Genomic DNA, 14830 nt, shown 5'->3' on the forward strand with positions numbered 1-14830 from the left:
CTAAAGACAGTGGGGCTCTGGGGTGGCTTTAATGTGTCATAGGGAACTGGCCAAAATGTACTATTTTCAATTAAAAAAAAAAAAGTGCTGCTCTGTTTCTTTAAATGGTTGTTGAGCTTTTTGTATCAATTTGTGTCCCTATCACCACTGCTACCACAAATTACTGTCTTTTTTTTTTGTTGTTGTTCCTAGAGCTTTTGATGGAGTTCTCCATTCTCCAAGCAACCTCAGAAATGAGTGTGTGGGTACCTTTTCCACTTCTGGGGGAAAAATAGTCCTCTTCCCTCTCCCAATTTTGCAGTATTTTTGTAGAAAAATTCTACTAGCTTTGAATCTGAGCTGCTCAAACATCCATGGCGTTTTATCCTCCTGATTTCCCTGTGGGGTGATGAAATGCAGTGCTTGTTTTACAGAAGGGCAAATAAAAACTGCCTGTCACCTAGGAGCTTGTGGCTAAGCTGGGAGTAGAACCCTTACCTTCCACATCAGGCAGCATAGCATTTGTCTCGTGTAGTGCTTGACTGGCACAGCTTCAAGGAGGGAGAAGCTTGGTTTAGGATGGTATCAAGGGGATGCAAATTTACATCAATTCCTCTCATCTCCCTTTGCTGGGAAACTACCTAATGATGTGAACTCAAAGAAAGTGACAAAGCCCAAAGGAGAGGTCTAGAACTGGTAGAGATTTCAAAGGTTTATCTGAAGAACTGGAAGGGTGGGGAGACATCAGTGATATTGTGAGCACTTTGCCTTGTGGTGTTTTCTACAGTGAAGGCCAAAACATCCTGTTTGAGAGGCAGGAGGGGAAAAAAATGTTTTTAGGAGGGTAGGGGCTGATATGTGGTGAAATTACAGCCTGATCTTGCTGCATATCTGCACCAGAAGTATACCTGCTCACTATCTCTTTTTCCCCTTTATACCCTGAGATGATCAAGAGGACCCCTGCTTACTTGCTCATCTAGATCACTTCTGATCTGCCTTCAACAAAATTCTAATACAAATCTTGACCTCCTGGGGCAGTCTCAGTACAAGATAAAAGGGTGAAACAGGTCTATCTGTGCCATGCTGTAGTCATCTGGAGAAGACTTGAGGTTCAGCCTATGGGTCTTGCAAGCTTTAGCTGGTGGGGTACATCTCTTAGCTTGTCTGCACCTCAATTTTTCTATCCTTTTGGAGATGTGTAGGTAGAAGGAAGATCCCTGAGAGATACTAATAACAAGATATTTCCGCCTTTTTTTCTTTGTATTTATGTTAACTGAATATGTTTCTGGCAACTTCTAACTCAAATACTTGCAAAGCGTGGGAAACTTGATGTTCTTTTGTAATACATGTACAATGCAGGTAGAAAGATATCCAGGATCTCCAGTTGAACAAAACATCCTAAACTAGATCTTTGTTTTATCTCATTTCTCATCTTTCTGCTTTCTGACCAGTAGTGTGAGGTTTTGGCTGTGGTACAAACAAAAAGCTTTGGTAGTCAACAGGGCTGATAAATGGAGAACATTGTTTATTGTGTTCTTTCTAACAAAATAAATGGTAAATTAAATTCGGCTCTTCCTCATTCTCATGTGGAAGTAATACTGCCTTCTGCTCTGTTTTTCTCTCCCTCTAGACTAGTAGCATCTCTCAGGTGTAATGTTTCTGGAGGTTTTCAGTGGTGCTGGGAAGAGATCTGCAAGTAGACTGCATGGACTACTATTTTGTATACAAATGTGATCTTCCTTGTGCCTGGGGAAAAAAAAAAAAAAAAAAAAAAAAAAAAAAAAGTAAAATTAGGATTATTCATGGTGATGTTAGTACTATTAATTGCTGTTTTAATAGCCTATGGGAAATGAGTAAGAGTATGTATCTTACTACTTCTGGTGAGCCGAGGGACACCACAAAGAAACACTTGGCAGCTGCAGTGGTTTCTGCAGCTTGGCGTGTCCATGGCGTGTTCATCTGACCTCAGAATGATCTCCGGCTGTGGTAAGAGCTGGAGGAAATATGCTGCCTTCCCCTGCTAAGGGGGTGAGTGGATGAGTTGGACAGCAGTCTGACCCTGATGGAGGTGAGTAACATATACAGCTTTGCTGCTTTTCTCTTGGTTCACCTTGGACAAGTCGCTTCTTATTCCTCCAAGCCTGTCACTCTCACTGGCAAATGGAGTAAAGATACTGACCTCTTTAAGTGCTTTGAGATTTACTGATGAGAATGCTGTCCAAGAGCAAGGTAGGATTAACATGGTAGTTAGAGCTATGGCTGCCTCTGCCTCTTTTCTGAATAAACAGGATGTCATTCTCTCAGGTTGTCAATCCAGTAGCTGTCAGTTGTCAGAAGCACTAAATTCAGATGCAGAGGTGCTAGGGTCAAACGAAGGGGGTGGTGGGAAAATGAGAGAAATTATTTGTGTGGAGAGGGAAGGTGAGTGGTGGGGAGAAAAGTGTTTGAACTTCATAGACTACTTCTTCCCTATTTCTGACGAATGGAATTGCTTTGCATGTAGATTTGAACTGCTAGCTCCCAGCAAAATGCATTAGCTGCAAGAGAAGCAAAAACATATATTATGGAGCAGCACTTTCTGTAATTTTTTTTTGAAGCACACATTTGTAAACACATCTAAAATTAGTGTTCAGCATCAGAACAATGAGTACTAGCTCTTCATATTCTCTGCTCTTAGATTTTGACATTTTTTCCCCTCTCTGGGTCACAATCTAAGCGTGTATGTGTGTATGATTTATTTATATTTTTTAAAAGGAACTTTATATATTTCCATCTGTTCCAATTAAACTGAATGGAACAATTTTTGTAAGTAAAGGGAGAAAGGGGAGGAAAAGAAAGGAGTAAAGTTAAGAAAATGGCCTAAAACACAAACCTTGAATGGAAGAGGAAGAAATATTTGTTGCTTAGCACCGAGATGAATAATATTCTTTGTGCTAAAATCAGGAAGCAAAATTCTCATGTGTGTGTCCCTTTTTCCTCCCTAAAATCAGTTCCAGCCATTAGCAAGGAATTTAGGTTAAAAGGCTCCAGTGCAGTAGGACCTGGATGTAGCATTGCTTGAGTGTCAGATAGCACTTTCAGAAATGGAGAATGCTCTTGGTGTTAGAGCCCACCCTAAATCACCTCTCAGTGTTTCAAGTGAGCTGATAGACACTAACGAGAGGGAAGTTTGTAGTCATCCTGAAGAAGATGCTGACCAGAAGTCCCTTCCAACCTTAGCCAGCCTGGTTCCATGATGATGTGTCCAGTCAGGTCAGTGTACTTGTTCTGCTGGGTTTGAGGGCATTTAGTTTTTCTCCTTGTCTCAGTGACTCACTAAATCCCCTTGGTCCTGTGGAAGTTCCTGTCCAGAAACTTTTTATTTTATGGAGAAACATCTAAAAACTGTGCAGTCCACTTGGCTTGTTAAGTGACAATGACAGTACTCTGAAAGGAAGCCTGCTTTTATTTATTTTTTTCCCTCCAGGCTGTGTTTTTTATATATTGAAAGCTTTTAAGTAGTTGTGATGAAAAACTTTTGTCTTAAGGCTTTTTAACTGCTGTGTAGCTCCACTGACAGGTGAGCTGAGGTTTCCAGAGCTGGCAGTGACTTCTCTGCAACTCTCCCTCTGGTTTGACAGCCTAAGCAGGCAGGTGAGTGCTGAGCAGGGGTGAGGACTGCTCCCATTGTGTTTTTCCTCATGGGTCTTGCCTCGTGGTGTGGTGCTAGTGTGCCAGACCCACCATTTGGCTGAGGAAGAAGCCTCTGTGTTGAGTTCTCCAGCTCAGCCCTCATCTCTCCAGAAGCATGACCAGGACCCCCCTGCTTCATGGTGGTGGGAACCCCTGTGCTTTTGAGGTCTGTAGCCCACTCCCTCTTCCCCTCCATTCCCATCAGAGTTTTGTTGCTATAGAGACAGTAATTACTCCAGGAGGCTTCTAGGCTCTGCTGAAGCTCCCATCAGTCTCGCCTCCCACCTGGGGAGTTTCTGACATTGAGTTAAAGGTCAAGTCTTCATGTAAATGTTTTCCTTTCCAAAATGAAATATTTTACCTATTTTGGGTGACTGTGGTGGCAGCACAGAAAACAATTTGTCAAATCACTTATAAAACCAGAGCTGGGACACTTAAATTCTATTCCCTTCAGGTATGTGGGTGTAGGGGTGGAAATGAGCAGCATCGTAAGTCGCATTTTAGTCTACATTGAACACTTGCTTTCCCTGCACTGAACACTGAGCGTGTGCTTTGTTGCTCACTTCCATCCCACTCCCGCCAGCTTTTCAGAGCTTCTTGTTCTCATTAATTTGTTGTTTGCTCTTCTGCCTACATGTAAAAGCTGGGATGAAATCATTTTTATTGATGTTAGTCATAGGCTGACACAGCCCTGGAAAGCACCCCCTGGGTCACTGAGTCTGCCCCCCTGCTATTGCAGGCGACCACGTCATTTAATTCCTTTCATAAGCTACCTGTTAAGAGCCAGAACAATCTCTTTTTAACTGATTGTGAGGAAGGAGGTGGGGGGAGAAAAAATCCTCAATCCCTGATGTTTCTAACAGAGGAGTGCAAAGAAATAGAGATGTAGTGTTACAGCACTTAAAATAAGGTGGAAGACATGGCTCCCTTGATTTCCCTTCTTGAATTACCTGACACTGTCATCTGCACCTAGGCATTATTTGGAGGTGCAATCCACTGGTGCTGAAACACCAATCCTTTCTCAGAAAAAGGGCTGTGCATGTTCAAAGATGGTCTGCAGAGACTCTTGTGACCAAGTTCAGCTTCTGGGTATGTCTGGGACTGCTCCTAAGTCATCCCAGACAAATCACCTTCTTGTTGTGGTCTGTTCTACCAGTCCAGCTGGATTTCACATTTCCTGTAGCTTTTCAGGAAGGGGAAGGCAGGAAGAAGTAAAGTTGTGATGACTGTTGGAAGAAACAACTCTGCTGAGCAGTCCTCCATGCAAGTTGCTGCCTGTGCACTGTGCTGCTGACACAAGTGACACTGAGGGTGGCTGTGTGCTTGTCAGATGAAGATTGGAAAGCAGCAAGTGTTATTTATGAAGGCTTGGCATGCAGTTAAGTGTGAAGTGATGAAAAGCGTGGTGGATCACTGCACTGGTGCACTTGACTTGTGCATCAGGCACATATCTATGCAAGTTCACGTCCAGTTCAAAGCTAGTCCTGAAAGTATAAAAAATGGCAGCACTCCCAGCTACAGCACTGTCAGTGTCAGATGATGCCATGGGGTTTTGCTCTTGATGCCTTTCAGAGCTTCTCAGCAAAGTACACAACTGTAATTAGTTGACAAGCAGGCTGTGAGAAAACTCGGGGCTTTCATGATACCCTTGCGTTTCTCCGGCACCTTTGATCCTGAAGTGCTTTGCAAAAGTGTGTGTACATACAGAGAGAACCTTTAGCCTTGGCACTGACATTCAGCCACTGCTGGGGAGATGTGCAATAGCTGTTCAAACAAACAGCAGTGTTGCCCGGCAGCTGCAGTGCATGCTGAAGAAGGAAGCAGCAATGCATTGAAGCAGTAAAGGAGTTTTGGGGTGGGTAACTCAGATGAGTTGAATGCTTCACTCATGAGAAAAAATAAGATAGAAGGGATTTTTCAGAGTTTGTGTGCTGTATCTAAACCTGCTTTGAACTAGGAAGCTTATGATCAGGAAAGGTAATTCTGAAGGATCAAGTGTACTTGACTAGTATCTTTGAGACAGTAACTCAAAGAACAGAGGGCTTTTTTTAACAGCTAAAACATGGGGCAGGGTAAGCTCAGCCAGCAAGTTGAGCTGCTGGAAAAGATGAGGCAGTTTGCAAAACACATCAAGATTTGTCTGCATAGAGAGTCAGCAGATCCAGCATTGGCTGAATTTCCAATGGAGAGGATTGATGATGGGAAAGAAAACCCTAAAAGAACAACTTTTCAAGTTGTTTTTGTAAGTGGGACTCCCTACTGCCCTATTTGCTCTCACTTCTAAATTAAGGCTTTCTTTTTTTTTTTTTTTTTTTTTTTTTTATACCCACCAGAACTTTTAGTTGCAGCTCACCTTGCCTAAACAAGCTTTCTCCTGAAGGTGTGCTCTCCCAGTTTGTGTTCTGGGTGGAAACAGATATGGTACGAAACATAGTTAAATAAAGTGCTAATGTATTACTTGAAGTCAAAGTGTGGTCTGGCCTGCAGATCACTTTATGTCATAAGAAGGTCATGTTACCAGAAGTCAGGGTGTGCTGGTCCAGTCACTCAGGTTTTGTGCTTAGCAGTCAGGGACAAGCTATCTGACCTCATGCTGCTTTGCAAATTGGAGCTGTCAAGGCTGTCTGTGGATGCAGTAGCTATGCATTCACTCCCCACAACCTCAGTCTTGTGTGTGAGCCTTCACATTGTCTCTATGCCTTGGTTTCGCTGTCTAGCAATTGGAACTTCTTGCATTGCCAGCATGCTCTGAGGAGAGAAAAAGGACTTTAGTCATGAACAAATGTTTCCATAGACTTGTACTGCTGACGGAGAGCATCCTGTAGCTCAGGTGAGAAGACCTGCAGTTTTGGAGCAGAAAGATGAGCTCAATCCCTGTCATCAGTGCCTGCACGAAGGATGAGACGCAGCATTAGTTAAAGGCCTGAACTCTGCTTCAGCACAGTAATGCTAGCTATTGCTACAGGGATCTTGCTCTTTGGGGAGGTGGGTGCAGAAGTAGCTCGTGACTTTGCCCAGATCCAGAGGATGTAATCAACAGCAGTGCTGGCTTGGAGACTTTTAGGTTCCCAGAGCTGTGCTCTGAAACCTTGGTCTCTCCCTAAACACAGTGTAAAGTCATTGGACTGGACACAATATTAAACTCTCCTGCTTCGCAAACTGTGATCTTCTCTGTTGTGTAGAGCCACAGCGCACCGCAGCAGCAGGCTGCTGTGTAGTAAATTCATTGTGTATTGTGCAAGGGACCATTAGTTAGCTTATTATTAATACATGTGTGGGCTTTAATATACTGGTACTGTATCTGTCAGCATCTCTACCAGGTTTGCTTTTGTCCTTTGTGTTTTCCCTAAACAAGCTTATACAATTAGTTTCTTCTTGTTTCCTAAATTATTTTTGCTGGTCCTAATTATTTCACACTCCATATAAAAGAGTTATTGGGGTGGGTAATGGGAGGCGAGGGATCACCTCACCATTGCTCTGCAGGCAGTGTGATGTTAAGGCAATTTGGATTTGTTTTTGTACTTATATTTGGTTGGCTGCTTGAGAAAAAGGGGAAAATTGGAATCTGTTTTTGGAGGTCAGGGTTTGGGGCTTTTTGGTAAGAATAAGACCACAGGTCCTGTTACTCTTTTTGCCTGTGGAGGACACGTGTTGAAATAGGCTTAGAATAAATCACTGGTACTTCCTGAAGAGATTGTTCCTGTCTAAGAATGTGGAGTTTTTTTCCTAATTTCTATTCCTGTATAGACCATACTCATATTTTCCTATATCTAGATATGTGTCAGTAGCATTTCCAAACACCCCTGGCTATTTTCCTCATGGATGGAAGAAAAGCAGGCTTCTGTTGAACAATGTGCAGGTAGCTAATGGAGGAGGAACAGGTGAGGAAGGGGTAGGTAAGTCGGGGTTTGCAGCTGGGTGCTTAAAACACATCTAGAATTCCTGGTTGCTGAGGATTCAGCCCCTCAAATATTGTTTGAGCTTGCATGGGCCAAATATTTCTTATTTATCAGATGTAGATGCAGCCTGTTAACTACCTTGGTGGGGATTCAGCATGCAGACTGGCGGTGGAGCATGTGGAGGGCTTGGGCACAGAGTGCGCCGCTGAAGCAAAGGCGGTGCCTTCTGCCCATCCAGGGTGGCTTATTCCTGCCCCTTGCCAGGCGTACCTGTGCTTGAAAATTTCTACCAGAACTGCAGTAGCAGCTGTGCTGTCCAAAGCTCTAAGGTAAACAAGGCCTCCAGTACAGTCATTGCCAAGTCATGCTTGGATTGCGGTGGTTAAATGCTCAAACACCATCTGCTTATATACTCTTGCTGCCTTCCACAAAGCAGCCCCCTTGCTAATGTTTGCTTTCTGGTGGAGACAAAGCTACAAAGTGCAGCCTGTTTGCCCATTCTTCACAGGTCAGGTTAGATCCAGTGCATGAATCTCTGTTTTGACAGCCATTAGCATCACAAAGATCATTACTAAAAGTTTGAGGGGCCTTTCCTCAGTTGACCCTTCCCTTCCAGTGATTGCATCCTCACTTTTTTTTTCCTAACCAAATATGGAGAGACCCTTAGAAAAATAAAAATCTAGTTACTGGGAGGTGGGTTCTGAATTTGGGTGGTCATCACATGGAAGTGGGGATGAAAGTAAACAGGGAGAAACCTAAACATTACAGAAGTCAGAAAAGTATGCTAACTGAATCTTATAGATCTTTTTTTTTTTTTTTTTTTTTTTTTTTTTTTTTAAATCATGGCAGTTTTCTGGGGGGGAGGGCTTGATAAAAGGGATATAGTCTACCTGTCTGCTCAAACCACTGTTGAGTGCTGTGGGGAAGTTTCCCCACTAGCACGGGGATGGTTTGTGTTAGGTTGCAGGGCCCTTCCTCAATAAAACTCATGTCCCCAGTGTAAGGCTTGCAAAAACAGCCAAAAATCTCTTTAACCAAAATATCAGTTTATCATGAGGCACTGCTGTTTTTAAGCTCTTCCCAGCTTTGAAAAATTATGACTGAGTGTAAAGCATAGATGTATTTATATTTTTCCCATCTCTTTTGGTAAGTTGTAGGGGCTGGAGGAAGCCTCATCAATTCAATGTATGTTCCATTAGAAAGTTCTTGGGATTAGATCAGGTTAATGAAAGGAATAAATAGGGCTTTGACATGTTGTTTGGTTTTACAGGACTGTATTGTTTTATGGTGTTTTATGAGAAGCACTTATACTACTCTTCAGGCGAGAGATTATTGTGCCTTTTATAAAAAATAAAAGAAAACCTATTCTTTCTTTTTCTTTCTGTTGCTAAGTAGATGCTATGTTTGTTTGCAGTCATCATTTCTCAGTAGAAATGCTATGTTCTGGAGCACTGCCTGGAAAGAAATGGCTTCAGAGAACAGATCTCAGAGGCAAAAGTGGTACTGGGGTGGGAGGTATCCAGATGTTGAGCAACCAACATTGTCTTGGAGTAGAGAGATCCTCTTGGAGAGGTGGTAAATGAGATGTATCCAAAGGAATACCCCCAAGCCCCAGAAACTGCCCTCACCCCCCATTTTGATGCGTTTCTCTGATGCTTTCTTCCTTCTTTAGCATTCGAGTGTCTCAAATGAGAACAAACATTCTAGCATCAGACCTCTGGCCCTGCAGAGAACATCTGTAGTGATGTCAGTGTTCAATTTCAGTAAGTTAAGCTGAAGTACTGAAGGGTTATAAGTCACTCTTCCAGAGCTGGTCCTTTAGTAGCCTGTTTAAAATGGGACAGCTTTAATTTGCTTTAAGGGGTCAGAGCTGGGCATCCCAAATCATCAGGGGCTGCTTGTTAAGCTGCTTTGCCAATCAACATGGTACTGTTCTGTTGGGGTTTTATCTTTTCTCTTAGGATTTTAAATGAAGATGTGGTAAAAATGTGAAATTGCATTTCGGGCTTTCTCTTGCTGCCTTAATGTCCATCTCAGCTGCTACGTCCTGGTGTTCATATCTAGTGACACCAGTGTGTTAACATCGCTTCCACTTTCTAGAATCACAGAATCATCTAGGTTGGAAAAGACCTCCAAGATCATAGAGTCCAACCTCTGACCTAACACTAAGAAATCCTCTACTAAACCATATCACTAAGCTCTGCATCTAAATATCTTTTAAAGACCTCCAGGGATGGTGACTCCACCACTTACCTGGGCAGCCTATTCCAATGCCTAACAACCCTCTCAGTAAAGAAGTTCTTCCTAACATCCAACCTAAACCTCCCCTGGCACAACTTTAGCCCATTCCCCCTCATCCTGTCACCAGGCACATGGGAGAATAGATCACCCTCCACCTCCCTACTGCCTCCTTTAAGGTACCTGTAGAATGCAATAAGGTCTCCTCTTCTCCAGACTGAACAATCCCAGCTCCCCGTAAGACTTGTAAGCCACTCCTTGTAAGACTTGTTCTCCAGAACCCTCACCAGCTTTGTTGCCCTTCTCTGGACGTGTTCGAGCACCTCAATGTCCTTCTTGCAGCAAGGGACCAAAACTGAACACAGCACTCGAGGTGAGGCCTCACCAGAGCCGAGTACAGGGGGACAATCACTTCCCTAGCCCTGCTGGCCACACTGCTTCTTATACAAGCCAGGATGCTCTTGGCTTTCTTGGCCACTTGAGAACACTGCTGGCTCATATTCAGCCAACTATCAACCAATACTTCCAGGTCCCTCTCTGCCAGGCAGCTTTCCAATCACTCATCTCCCAGCCTGTAGTGCTGCTTGGGGTTGTTGTGCTCCAGGTGAAGGACCCGGCACTTGGCCTTGTTGAACTTCAAACAGTTGGCCTCAGCCCATCGGTGCAGCCTATCCAGATCCTCCTGCAGAGCCTTCCTACCCTCAAGCAGATTGACACATGCACCTAACTTGGTGTCGTCTGCAAACTTACTGAGGGTGCACTCAATCCTCTCATCCAGATCATCGATAAAGATATTAAAGAGGACTGGCCGCAGTACTGAGCCCTGGGGGACTCCACTAGTGACCGGCCTCCAACTGGATTTGACTCCATTCACCACAACTCTTTGGGCCTGGCTACCCAGCCAGTTTCTAACCCAATGAAGCGTACGCCAGTCCAAGCCAAGAGCAGCCATTTTCTTGAGGAGAATGCTGTGGGAAACGGTGTCAAAAGCCTTCCTGGAGTCAAGGTAGACCACATCCACAGCCTTTCCCTCATCCACCGAGCATGTCACTTTGTCATAGAAGAAGATCAGGTTCGTCAAGCAGGGCCTGCCTTTCATAAACCCATCCTGACTGGACCTGATCACCTGGTTGCCCTGCAAGTGCCACACGATGACACTCAAGATAATCTGTTCCATGAGCTTCCCTGGCACTGAGATCAAACTAACAGGCCTACAGTTTCCCAGGTCTACCTTCCAGCCTTTTTTTATAGATGGGCATCACACCTGCTAGCCACCAGTTGACATTGTTGTGTCCCCTCTCTTCCCCTATAATAGTAGTTCCCAAGCACTTGGTTTAACATACTAATCCTTCCAGCACAACGCAGATATGCAGGAGTTGCTGTTCTCAGATGGGAGGCAAAGCGAAAGAAACAAAGGAATGTGCCCATACCACACACAGCTTGGGGGATGTGTGGAATTGAACAGTGTCCTCCCATAACCTCAGCTTTCTCTGAGACCCTGTGTTATTGTCCTAGGCTGTCACTGTTTTTGTGATAGGGACAAATGTCTGTTAGGCCTGTGTGACCCACTTATGCTTCTGACCTACTGAAGCTTTGAGTACAGACCTTTCCTCAGATGCAAAAGGCCAGTGCACTTGCACATGAAATCTCTTCTCATTCTCTCATTCACCTTTAATATTTTGTTGTTAATGGATCATGCTAAAACGGATTAGCCATTTCAATTTACATTCTGCTGCTTTCTGCATTTAACATTCTCACTGTAAGTGATGAATTATTGACTATTTAAATGCAACTACAAATAGCCTGAAAGAGAATGACTGCTTTACCATTTGCAATGCTGAATTTGTGCAGCACAGGTCAAGGTTTTTCTTCTTGCTTTTTTGGTTACCTGTCCATTGATGGACTGTTTTTTCCTCCTATCCCAGTACCCCACAATGGTGCACAGTCTGGTCTTTAACAGCCCAGGAGGAGGCCCCAGGGTTAAATATTGTTAAGCATGTGAAATTTAACCTATATTATTGATATTGGGCTCAGACCAAAGTGTCTGCAAAGTGGCTTAAAAGGAAGAGTTCATTATAGAATAAAGCACTTTGGCAGAAGACCAGCTACACATGCCCTTAAAATTGCTCCTGGTTCCCCCTCCATATTTAAATACACATAACTACTGAATCTTCTATTGTTCAGAAACCGAGATCTGTACTTTGAAAGTTGAGAGGGATCTGGCTGCAAGACAGGGTACTGTTATTTAGGATCTGACACACTGTCCTCCTGAGTAGTGGTAGAAATACAGTGGTGCTCAGATAGCAGTTTCCCCGGGGCTGGAGTAGACTCATAGCAATGCAGAGGACAGACGTGAAAGCATCAAGAATAAGAGCAATGGTGAGTGCAGAGGCTTCAGGCACAGGAGTTTTATAGACCATAGCAAGACTCCAGATCCTCCCTGGAAGAAGGAAAGAGTCATCCTTACTCTGAAGTCTGCAAATGGTTAGTATGAGGCAGTAAATCAGCTCTTTGTGATGTATGCATAGGTGCATCATGCAACTCCATGGTGGAAACCAAGATGCTTGTTTCTGGTTGTGTTTTTCTTGTGTGTGTGAATTGGGAGACCTGGATTTGGTTTTGAGGTTAATAGTAAAGTGGTCTGATAATGGTCCAGTTCTCTTACCTGTAGGTGATAATGTGGGAGGAACTGGGCAACCTCTTGCTGTAGGTATGTGGAGTCTCTAATGTGTTAACCAGTATTTTTGTAATTTTGATGTAGGTAACTTCTGCAGTATGTTTCTTCAGCTGGAGAGAGGGGAATCTTTTAAGCCATTAAATAGAGGAATCTCTAAGCTCTCTTCTATCCAGCCACTTGAAATAATTCTTCCCTTCTGGAGTTCTGCTCCCACAGTTTTCCTCTAAGCTGTGTGCTATGGGAGACCACTCATCTCTGGAAAGCAGCCACCAGCAAGAGGGAGCCTCAGCTTGGGTGGGCAGGAAACAAACATTTCTATAAAAGTAAGTAGTAGAAGAGGTAGGATGACAGTAAGAGGCAGGTATGTGTTGGTGTGATGTAGGTAAGATTTCACCCTCCAATGTATTCAGCCACTTACAACAGCTATCCTAGAACAAATCACTGTGTCACATTGCACCTCTTGTGCATCTTCTGCTTTTGGAAGATCTGTGTAAGAAGTGGGAGGAAGGATAGAGTGGACATGCACATTAGTATGCCCAATGAACTTTTCACTTTCTTATGGCCTTGTAAAATGAGTAATGCATAAATGCATGTTTAATTTGAAATGGGTTTTTATAAGAGTCCTGAATAATGGGAATTGGGGTTCTTGGGATGTGAGGATAAGGGAGGGAAGGAAGATGATGTTTGTGCTGGTCAGAGGAGCGTGAGCTGTTTAGCTATTTGGTGAGTTCTTTAAGGCAGTGCTCCTTCTCTGTTCTGATCCTGGCATATGTACTTGAGAAACAAAGCCTGGTTAGAGCAAGAGGTGCCTGCTGGGCTGCTGTGGCCCTGAACAGAGTTTTCAGATGGCTGAATGTGACCTAGCAGCTTGGCTCCTCTTTCTACCAGTGATCTTTCTACCAGTGATGTTTGGTGCTCTGAAGAGCGCCTCTCAAGAGTTATTCAAATGTCTCAAATAAAAGAAACTACATAAGTGTTAAGCATTAGTGTTTCTGTATAATGTTGCATATCTGTACTTGTGCATGGATTTATATTCCTGGAGTGTCATGCACATAAATTCACAAGCATTCAACATGACACAGTACTATTAATAATAACCACATAGGTTTGTGTAAGGTCTCCTGTCTAAGGAGATCAAAACACTTAAAGCTTTTGGCATGTACATGGGAATCTGATGTGGAAGTTAGAGAGGAGTTGAAGGACTTCGAAATAACTGGATTTCATCTCCAGCAAAGTTGCTTTTAAATTAAAGGAATCACCAATAAAAGTTAGTGTTTCTTGGACCCCAATGTAGTCAGGTAGTCTGAAAACAAGAAGATATGGGGAAAGATTTAAGAAAATGTTTTTGTGTTTAGACTTTTTAATGTTTTAACTTATTGTTTGATGTAGTAGTGCACCATCAGAAATTGGTGGGCCTATTGAATTAGGTACAAAAATTCTAAAATAGATGCATAAAAGGAAGAGTCAAGGAAAAGACTATTCACAGACATCACTCAAAATGCGAGGCGATACAACAGTGCGTATATTACAATAGGCTATAAATAAACTCTTGTTGCTGCATGTTGGGATTTAGTCTAAACTAAATCAAGCAATAGTTAAAAATGAAGGTGAGAATTATCTTCATGGATAGACTCCTTCTGGAAAAGGAAGTAGAGATGCTGATATCTGCTGGAGAAGGGAATCATTATTTTCAAGAAACATGCTGGCAGAAATGACTCAGTTCTGCAGATTTTCCTTTATTGCTTGCTTTCGAAAAATCTAGGTTCCTTTGGTAATGGAGACCTTATTTTAAGAATTTTTAGAGTTGTGAGAAAAGAAAAATGACAGACCTTCAAATCTTTTTGGGCCTTTCAGAGTGTGAAGCGTGATTTTTAGCATATGGCTACAGGAAGAGGGTCTGGTTGTGCTCTGGAACATAATTTTCCACAGGCAATTGCCAACTCTGCAGAAAGACTTCCTGAACGGAGCCTGCAAAGATGCTTCTGATTCTACTCAGGGTGTTTCTTTAATGGAAATATCTAACTTGCTGCAGGAAACCAAGTCCCCATGAAAAGTTCATGGAGGGAGAGCCCATGGGCTCTTGTAGTGCCTCAGGAAGAGACTGGCACTGAGGCTAGGTTACACGGGAAGTCACATGGCTTTACCAGGTGGTGCCCTGGAAGAAGCAAAGAGTTTAACTCAGCAGTGCTCAAGAGGGTGGTGAGCAGAGGATTTCAGATGAGCCCAGCTAGGCCTTGCCATTTAATTGCCTTCCATTTCTTTCAGCCTTGCTTCCTCTTTGAGACCCAACAATGAGGAGAGCTCTGACAATAGGTGTGAATAGTCTCTTCTCCTTTTGTAAGGAACACAAATGTAGGGCCTCATT

The 14830-nt window shown here is 43.3% G+C and overlaps 1 protein-coding gene across 11 annotated transcripts in view; it reads left to right on the top strand.

Annotated features, from left to right (window-relative positions):
* The window catches only part of CELF4 (CUGBP Elav-like family member 4), a 700427-nt gene that overhangs the window by 55475 nt on the left and 630122 nt on the right, over positions 1 to 14830 (top strand). The window lies entirely within an intron of this gene.

This window comes from Aythya fuligula, chromosome Z (assembly GCF_009819795.1).
Source record: "Aythya fuligula isolate bAytFul2 chromosome Z, bAytFul2.pri, whole genome shotgun sequence".
Taxonomy (NCBI): Eukaryota; Metazoa; Chordata; class Aves; order Anseriformes; family Anatidae; genus Aythya; species Aythya fuligula.